Below are 10800 nucleotides of genomic sequence, written 5' to 3'. Positions count from 1 at the left end.
GGTGGAATTGAGTGAGAGCAGTGTGTGGTGACAGAAGGCAATGTATGAGGATAAGAAGATTGTGTGCGATCTCAACTGGGAGCCACACATACCTCCTATCCCCTTCGTGGCATTTGGTGGAGATTCCCGAGCTGCCCTCGTTCTTGGCCACTGAGACCCAGGCACCATAAATAGTATTTGAGGCCACAGGCCTTCAGGAAAGACCATGTGGACGCTCTGAGCGGACCAATTTTGGTCAATGACTGCAATGGGGCCGATTTGGGTCGATCTCGGTGTACTCGTATCCAACTTAAAATCAACCAGCATATTTTGTGGTGCACGGGCTACATCACAGAGTGCCATGCTATCTTTATTCTATATTTGGGTAGGATCATAATACGGTGGATGGATGAGATTAGAAAGATGAAAAATTTTCATCTACTATTTAGTTAAAAAAAATTATAAAGAGAATGGATGAAAAAGGAGAGTTTGTCCATCTATTCTGGCCCATCAATTTACATCCTCTCAAATTAGGATCCTTCCAAATTAAAAAGATACAAAAAAAAGATAGATGGGCATTAATGGGTAGATTTTTGCATTAATAAAATTATCACTCATTAATTTTTTGATAAAATTAAAATATTTTTTTTTATTTTTTCATTCATATTTTATATATATATATATATTTTATTATTAATTATTTTAATTTTAATACATAATTTTAATAATTATAATTAAATAATTAAAATTATTTTCTATTTTTCTTTTTTCATTTACTATTTTTAACTAATTATTTATATAATATTAATTAACTATGTTAAAATAAATTTTTAATTAATTAGTTATTTATATAATTAATAAGTAATTAATTAATTAAATTATTTATTAAATTAAATTAGATTAAATATTTATATAATTTTTTATATAATTATATATTATAATGATTATATATTTATATATTATTTATTTTTTAATATAAATAAATATTATAAATTATAGTAATATTTTTATCAAAAGATAGTCTAATAAAAATGTTATATAAATATCATTCATCCTTCCTTTCATTCCATCTATACCAAACAAAAAAAAATATATTTCTATCCATTCTTCCATATTTCATCAAAGGATCCATCCATCCTCTCCCTCGTCTATTTTTTTTTTTATTCATTATTTTTTCTATCTATCCTTCGTACCAAACACATGGTTAAAAGCTGCCAGAAGAAAATGGATGGTATAGATCGTATTGTTGGATAGCCATTCGTCCTCTAATGATAGCCGTAAGGATTGTACAACGCTTTGCAATATGCGGCATACATCACAGAGGATCCATGCTCACTTAAAATAAACCATCGTTAAAAGTAAACGCATTTCCAAAGATTTTACCAAGGAAACAAATGCGGAAGTATGATGCTTCTTTTGAGAAACTTCTTCAGAAACTTTAAGTTTGGAAACAAAGAGAGAAAAGTTTGGCAAATTAGGCTCCAATTGGATAAGTTTTGAAGGGAAGGGCATGGGTTTGGCAGCACCACGGGGAGAAAACTCAAAATTAAAGATTTTGATAAAATTGCCGATTACAATTGTTAGGAGTCATTGCCAATACTCATGAACTAATTTTAGCTACTCATCATTTTGATTTCAGCTGGAGAAACTAGTCGAAATGAATTTCAAATTACTTTACTAATGGTTTTTTTTTTTTTTTCTCGGTAAAACTGTACTAATGGTTTTCTATGGTTGCTCTGCATTTTTTTTTTTTTTTGGATGTTTTTGCGTATTATTCTTTCTTTCTTTGTGGTTACATTTCCTACAATTCCCAAATTAGGGTCTTTTCTTGATTACTGTCTCCCGTTTCTCCTGGTTGCATCATTTCCATATCAATTTTCCCTAATAGGGAGTCTGAAATAAACTGAATGCTTGTGTACTCATCATCACAGAAAGAAATAACAGGATGTTTAACTTTGTAGCTCATTAAGCACCAAAGGTTTTTAGATGGGCATCGAACACAGTGGAAACTTGGTCGCAGATCATCGATAGCAAGCATCAGGCAGCCATCCTGAAGATGTAAATGATCTTAAGATCTAATGGCAGGTGAAGAAGTGTACCGGAACCTAAAGGCATGGCACAGAAATCCATTACGTTTTGTAGTCAATAGTTTGTAAGGATTGGTAGTAGGCATCAGAATCCAAAGATAGTTTTGAGATGTAGTACTGGGGTTTAACATATGGCTTAGCCATCTTGGCTGTAGGCAATGTAATACGTCTATTGATGTATAATTATGTACATATTTTAATAAATAAATCAGGTGCTTTATCCTCCCATCACATCAAAAAAAAAAAAAAAAACTAACTTGATTGATCCTCAATGTTGTTGAACTTAAAATTAAATTTGAGGCCAACAATCTGATCAAATTTGGCTTGTTTATTATTTGATCAAGCATAATCAACCTTAACTTAGAACCAATGCTAAGTAGAGCTTATGTTAATCGGCATGAAAACCATAATTGAGCTAAAATCAATTGAAGTTTGTATCAAGCTTGACAATTTTTTGCTACCCATGTCATATTTGAATGGCACACTGATGTAAACGCCTTAGCTGGTAAATCTCTTGATTTGATGGATCGGATCTGAAAAGACAAGAAATCAGACTGATTGCACCTGACCTTGCTGCACTAAAACGGACATAATCCTCTCATCCGAAGTCAGAATCATTTATAAAATCTCAATTTGGAAAGCTCTTTCCATGCTCTACGGTCTAACCACTTCGCCATCATAACTAATTTTAGGGGTAGATTTAATCATTTGATAGATCAATAGAAGTCCAGAAGATCCTAAACAACCCTTTTAGCCAACGTTATATTCAATCTATTTTCTTTATTATTAAATCAAAACTCAAGAAAAAAATGTCTTCTTACCTTTGTTGTTCTCTTTATTTTATGCATCTTCCTTTTCTCTTTTCCATCAAAATGTAGCTTTGGTTGCGTCACACACCAACACATCATCTCATCATTGTCAATTTTAGGGCTAACCATACCTAGGGTGACAAATTTATGAAATCAATCAAGGCAAACTACTTAGCAAATAGAATACTAGCACAACCAATCTAAAAGGATCACTACAACCATTGACCTCTTTGGCCACTCAAAGTTGGTTTAGATATAGTTTCAAAGGAAGATCCACCACATCTAAGACTTCATTGCGGACCGCAACTTCTAGAGGTCATATCTTTCTTATATGAAGTTTCTTTTTGTATATCTCGTATCAAAATCAAACTCTTGACAACTACTAAGAGAGAGCAAAGACGTCCAATGATGTAGGTTTTGAAGATATTTGGGCATCAAAAGGATTGGTTAAAATAAAAGTTTCTCTTCCTAGTGAGATGTCAATACAAAAAGTTGAGATCTATCTCTAGGGAGATTTCAATTTCCCATGATTATTTCTATTAATCATGGCTATTTAGAAAAAAATCCTAATCTGTTTTGGATTATAAGAGAAACCCAACTAAATTCATAAAAAGTAGATCTCATTAGCATAAATAAAGAATTTAAACAATATTTTATTCATCTTCAAGAACCCCACCATCAAAACTTTAAAATATATTATATTATTTTATTATAAGAGATTTGAGTTGAGAATGTTGAAGAAAATCTGCTCTTCTCACCAATCATATTAATAACAATCCATTATCATTGATTATAGGGTTACCAAAACTAAATGTTATTCATATTTATAAAGGGTTAGTTCTTGAGCTTAACAAGGTATAAACCAACCTGCAAAGGCCACACATGATTGGTACTTGAAGAATCATCCCTATATCAAAGTTTGTAGTGCTAAGTTTGGGTGTCTCCAATGATCCATTGTTGCCTACCTCCATCCAATGTTATGAGAGGCAAAGTTAGAGAGAAGGCCACAATTGGGGCAAGAGGATAGCCATAGTGAGAATCACTAGTGCCTCTGTAGCAGCAAAACAAAATGACTTATTGCTGACTGAATAGCTAGCGAAGCAACTATGCTAGCATGAGGCACTATACTCAATGGCAGTTGGATTATACTAATTAAATTTGCATTAGCATGCAAGACATTTCAAATATGATATCAATGCATGATAGTGAAATTCATAATAAATTAAGTCTAATATTTAAATAAATAAAATCAACTTTAATCTCTCACAAAATTCTCATAACATTCGAAATATTTACATCAATTACACCTCAAATAATAATTCTATAAAATATAATAATAAATCTATATCTAAACTTGATTGATATTGTCAACTCTTGCCTCTAGACTAACTCTCAAAGTAGTACCCATGTCCGTAATTAAGAATCTAAATTTGAAAAAAAAGAAAATATAATGAGCTTGATAGCCCAATAAGTAATGAATATCTCAACTAGATATTTTATATATATTCATAAAATATAATATTTAAAAATAAATATAATTAATAATATAAAAATATTTTTTATACTAATTAATATAAATAAAATATTTTTAAATATCTATATATATAATCATAAATCTGATTCGAATCAAATGATATATAACTCAACAGCCTTAACTACAACCATGCTTATATCCTATGATTAGATCAGAATATCAATATATAACCTCTACTAATAGAGTCACTGAATACCAATGTTTAACTTTTATTAACAAAGTCCACTAAATATCAATGTTTAACCCCATTGGCAGGGTCCACTAAATGTCAATATTTGACCCCTATTGACAAGGTCCACTAAATACCAATGTTTAACCGCTATTAGTAGGGTCTACTGAATACTAATATTTAACCCTCAATGGCAGTGTCCATTAAATACCAGTGCACTATCTCGACTAGCAGAGCCCATTGAACATAGTTTGACTGAAAGCTCAAATTCGATGCATATCAAAGCACTTTTGCAAGACAACATACATATCATAATTTTATTCAACATAAGCATATTCCATAATAAAAAAAAATTAGAAATCTCAATAATTTTTAAATCACATTCTATTCAAAATATATTTTTATAAATCACACATAAATCAAAAATTAATTATTTACTTTCAAAATAAATTATGAAATATCTCAAAAAGATAGTTCATTACTTATCTCTATAGAATACTGTATAGACATATTCAATTAATCCTGAGAGCATCCTTCAGAATCTATTATTTAAAATTATATTTTTATATTAATTTTAATTTATAACTAATCAAAGTAAAATTTCAAATCAAAATTTCATTTCAGGCTGAACCAAAAATTGGGTGGTTTGATGTCTGTCAATCGATCAACTCAGATTCAAAGTGATAAGATAAGTTCACTAGATTCATAAATCATGTGAGAGAATATCAGAGGAGAAAAAAATTAGCAAGATAGAATATGGCTAATCAGATGAAATTATCAGACATTTTGATATGTCCAAATAAGATGATTTAATCAAATCATGATTGAACTAGTGTATAGATGGTTTAATAAAAATCATGGATGATCAAATCTAATAGTATTCGATCTGATCAAGATGATGCCGGCATGCTGTGTGACGATCGTAGATCAGAATCCTTCACTAAGCATAATCAAAATCATCGAAAGAATGCCCTTCACTAGACTAACCTTAGAGAGAAAAAATTTATGGAGAGAAATAATGCTGGAGAGAGAAAATTCATAAAGAGAGAAAGTGGAGCTTTCTAGAGAAAAAATAGTAGAAGCATGTGAAGAGAGAGAAAGGAGAGAGAGAAGAGAGAAAATCTTTCTCTTTTTTTTTTTTCTTTTTCTTCTTCTTTTTTTTCTTTTTTCTTCCACTTCTTCTCTTATTTAATGGAATAGGAGACCCTCATCCCCTTGTTTCCAAAGCAAGGGAAGTCCCCTCCCCACCCCCCTCCCCCTATCGACAGTGCTTATGGTAGGAAGAACAGACTATGGTGGCAGCCAAGAGACTCTGGTTCGATGAGCAATGGCAACATACGATGCCAAAAAATCAAAAATAATTTTGAAAAAAAATAAGAGAATCTCAAATGTCAGAATTTTCAAGAAGTTCCGACGATTGCCAATCGGAATCAATAGTCTATGGGCTAAGAATGGTGGAGAGAAGGATTAGCAAGGTATTCAAATGTTATTTATCTTGTTTTTGGTGACCGTAGTGATGGTAGACAAAACAAATTAGAAGGGAAAAAGGTCCGACGATGTTCAATGGTGGGGATTCAGGAATTGAGGTGAGGAAGGAAAATTGGGACAGGTATAAACAGTCCTAGAACCTATGTTTGGGGAGGTCTCTTTGGATCAAACCCTTCTCGAACTCATCTTCCTCCATAGAAGAAGAAGATGAGTCCAATTTGGACTCGCTCCCACCCCCCTTGTCCATGGTATTCCCAGCACATGCTAGCTTATTCTCTTTTTTTGCCTTTTTCCACATTTTCTGATGCTTTAAAATTTGTGTGGGCCTTTGTTTGAGAGCTGGGTCAAGTATCACATTCATGTAATACCCAGCCCAACTTTTAAAGCATCGAAATTAAAGAAAAAAGAAAAGCTAGCATGTGCAAGCATGTGCTAGGTGATAAACGTGACTCCCAAATCCATGAGGAGTCCGCTCCATCTCCAACTCCTTAAGAGAGTCTGATTTTCCTTCAAATCTAAACATCAGAGGAACCTCTAAATTCTCAATTCCTCTAGCATGTAAATCAACCCAAGGTTCCTCTAATCACCACCTCTAATATTTGGTCCTTAGAGCTGATTATCCTATCATTTTTTCTTATATTTTTCATCTCATACAGAATCTATCTCCATCTCTGTGTTCACCAGAATCACTATCAAATGTTGCTAGAGATGAGATACCATCACCTCCCACCTCACCAGCACTATCTCTCCTCCCATCCTTAGCCCATATGGTTATGCCGATTGTGATATGGATGCGAGATCACCAAATTTTAATTGATAAGACACTTTCCTATTTTAATTGATAAGACACTTTCCTATTTTTAAATATAATTTTCAACCATGTTCCTCCTTTTTCAGCCATCCCCATCATTAGCATTCATCACCAAGGACCTTGACCTCTCCTCTACATTGGTATCTGGCCAAAGCCAGAGCCCTAGTTGCAAGCGAGCTTGTTCGGACGGGCATTTATTGAGGAGAAAGGGACTCTTGTTCAGCCCTGTTATGGAGTTATTTCTTGTGCCCTCTCCCACCAGCTACCATTGTCATCATTCACAGTAGACTGGCCACTAGTTCCCTAGTCGACAATCATTGCCGGATCAATGAGGCCTCCATGGTTGTGGCAAAGGGTGACCTTGAGCTCTCCTATTTTGTCAAGAGAAAACAAAGAAGAGAGAAAAAGAAAAAGAAGAAAAAAAAAGGAACAAGAAAAATAAAAAGGAAAAGAAGAGAGAGAGAGTTTCTCTCTTCCCTCTCTCCCTTTTTTGAGCATGTATGCCCACTTTCTCTCATGAAAAAATTTTTATTTTCTCTCTCTATAATATTTTTTTCTCTAGATCATTTCTCTCTTTTCATGTATTTCTTCACTATAATTGATCCAGTAAAAGATTTTTTTTTCAATGATTCTGAACTGATCCTACTGAAGAGAGTCATGATTCATGATTATCGGATATTGTGTCGGCATCCACCTTGGTCAGATCAGTACCCCTAAATTTGATTATCCATGATTCATATTGAACTATCATGTACTAGTTTAAACATGATTTGATAGAATCATCTTATTTGGATCGATGGAGATATCAGACAATGTCACTTGACCAATTATGTTCTATCTTATTAATTTTTCTCTTCTCTGACATTCTCTCTTTACTTGTTATATGAATCCAATAAAGGATCCCAAGCTTTGTTACTTTTGAATCTGAGTTGATTCTGATAAGAGGTTTTTAATCACTCTATTAGTTGGACTACAGTATGCTCACACCATCTAAGTCTTTATCAAGCATCGCAAGATTTGATCCTTGTTAATCTCTATTACATTATTATATTTTAAGTGATCCTATTAAATAAAAGTACTTGACCAAATTGATCCCTAATTACCAAGTGATATATAGACCTATAACTTGACTCTTGTCAGACACTACTGATTTGAACCCCTTCAATCTCCATTGAACAACCTGTATCCTAGTGTAATCATGATCAGATAAAATTATCTTGGTTGGACTGACTACGATGTTGGATGCTACCACTTTTGTCAACTTTGTGAAGGTGTCAGAACTTAAGATTTTTATTAGTTATGGCTTAACACTGATAGAATAATATATTTTAAACAATAGGTTCTAAAGGATGCTTTTAGAATTGATTAAATCTATCTATTCAGTGTTCTACAAAAATAAGTAATAAATCATCTTCTTGAAAAAATTTATTATGAAAGCAATTAATTAGTTTTTAATTTATATATGATTTATAAAACTATATTTTAAGTGGAAGCAAATTTGAGATTTTTGGAATACTATGGTTTATTAATTTATTATGGAATATGTCTATGTTCAATGGAATTATGATATATATATTATCTTATAAAAATACTTTGATATACATCAAATTTGAGCTCTATGCCTAACTATATTTAATAGATTCAATCAATAGGGGGAAAACTAAGATACACCCACATGAAAAATATATGAATAAAGATCTAAAAAATGTGGGGATACACCTACACCCATATTGGTACACATGTTTGGTTAAACGTGGGTATGTCTGGTATAGATATAGCTTATATCTATATTATTTCTTTCCATATGTGTATCTTTGCTTTACGCACATAACATCTAATATACGTGAAAGTATATACGTCAGTATAGACCTAGTGTATACCCTTCTTTATTAAACATGGATAACTAAATATACACAAATCAAAATTTATGAGAGTTATCAAATCGTGGGTATAAATGGACCTCTACTATCAATAATAAAATATGGATATATAATCAATTTTTAGACATTACTACCCTCTCTAATTTCAAAATATGGATCACCTATAATAATAAATAAAAATAGAAACGGTGTATTGGTAATTTAGCATCATATACCACTGAATAATATATAAAGACTAGTAGCTTTAAAAAGATGAAACAGCAATAAATATTATAATCTTCACCATTGTATTAAAGAGAACTAAATATACATAGTGGTAGTCTCAAAAAAATTAACCCAACAACCTTTTTAGTTTCATTAAAATCCAAAGAATAAGGCCATACACTATTAGATTTCTAAATATAAAAGAATGTAAGCAATAGAACTCAAAATATGGAATAAACAAGTTCCAGCTGATCTTCTACACTTTATACATAAGTTCTAAGCTCACTTTTGCTACACCTAAAAAAGAATAAAGTAAACTTGAATTGATGACACCAAAAAAATTAATTTTGCAAAATCTGAGAGTTTATCAACCTATGAAGCCATCAGCAAGACAATCCCTATCTTTCCTTGGCACCATCCATCATATCCCCGACCTGAATCTACAAAAGAAAGAAAATATATATATATATATATATATTATTACGTATGTACGTACGTACGTACGTACGTATATTATTTTAGAGCTTAAGTCACTATTAAAAATATATGTATATAGACATATATATAATCTTTCCACCAAATAATGTAAGTGCCTATAGCATGTTTCATCACCCTGCAAGTACTAATTTCATAAGATCTAATCAACAAGTCCTGATGATTCACCACTATGATAACATTGAACCATTCTATTAAAATCTTCAAATTTGAGAGAAATTAGATCAATCATTCATGGTCTAAATCCTATTCTGTTAAATCCAAACCGTGCATCAAGTATATAATCCAATGAATTGCTAGCTATTAGATCTATCACAACTTTATATTAATCGATCAATTAATTAATAATCATTTATTAAGAAACAAACATATGGATCATTAGATTTAGTGTAGGCTTTTGTATTAGGAAATCAATTAGCAAATCTTCACATTAAGAAATAAATAATCTTTTTATCATGGAATCTGTCACAGGGTATTATTCGAACATTTTTTAGACTAAAAAAATCAATCCAAACAGTCTCAATGAACTCAAAAAATTAAGACCAACAATAATATTTAATTCATAAAAAAGATTGATGGCAGGCCTTACACTAGGAATATTGAAAACATGGAAGCTAGATTGAGACATATTACACCCACATTAGATGCACTCTGTAGGAAGCGCATATCCAGCATCAGTCACTACACAAGCATGAGCATTACTTGTGTGGCAACTCAAAAAATACATGCAAAATTATACAGTTAAGACATGAATGAGCAAAAAAAAGCAGCAATACAACCATATCAAGCTTAGAAAGGCTTCAATATATACCTGTAGTCCTGTGAGATATTTTACATTCATCTGACTGACTTTTGATGAGAAACCTTCTGGATGCTGCGAACTCACAACAGGAGCGAATTTTCCACTGAACTAAATGGAATGTGATTTGGTTGCTGTGGTGTCTTCATCGATGGACATAAGTAGGCAAGGTGACCATTCAGTTGGTTGCTGAAAATAGGCAATTTGCCAACTTGAGTTGCTGCTGCTTTTTTCTTAGTGATTGGAGCTCCATGAGGATCCTGTGACAACAATTAACACACCTTGTTGATAAAAATCTTTAGCTGATGGTGTGAATAGATAACCATAAGATATATAGATTAATAAATAGAAGAAAGATATTATATAAAAAGAATATAGAGAGATCTTGAGGAAAAAAGTCAAACTGAGTGACAATCTACATCATCAAAATTTAGTGGTAATCTATGACTGGCATTAACTTGAAGATAAGCACTAAATTAACTTTTTGAATTATCATCAGTATTCATACTGTAGTATGCTTGATGCTCACCATTAAAATCTTTCAG

Source organism: Elaeis guineensis, chromosome 4 (genome assembly GCF_000442705.2).
Source record: "Elaeis guineensis isolate ETL-2024a chromosome 4, EG11, whole genome shotgun sequence".
NCBI lineage: Eukaryota > Viridiplantae > Streptophyta > Magnoliopsida > Arecales > Arecaceae > Elaeis > Elaeis guineensis.
The sequence above is the reverse complement of the archived record's forward strand: the minus strand, read 5'-3'. Positions refer to the sequence as shown.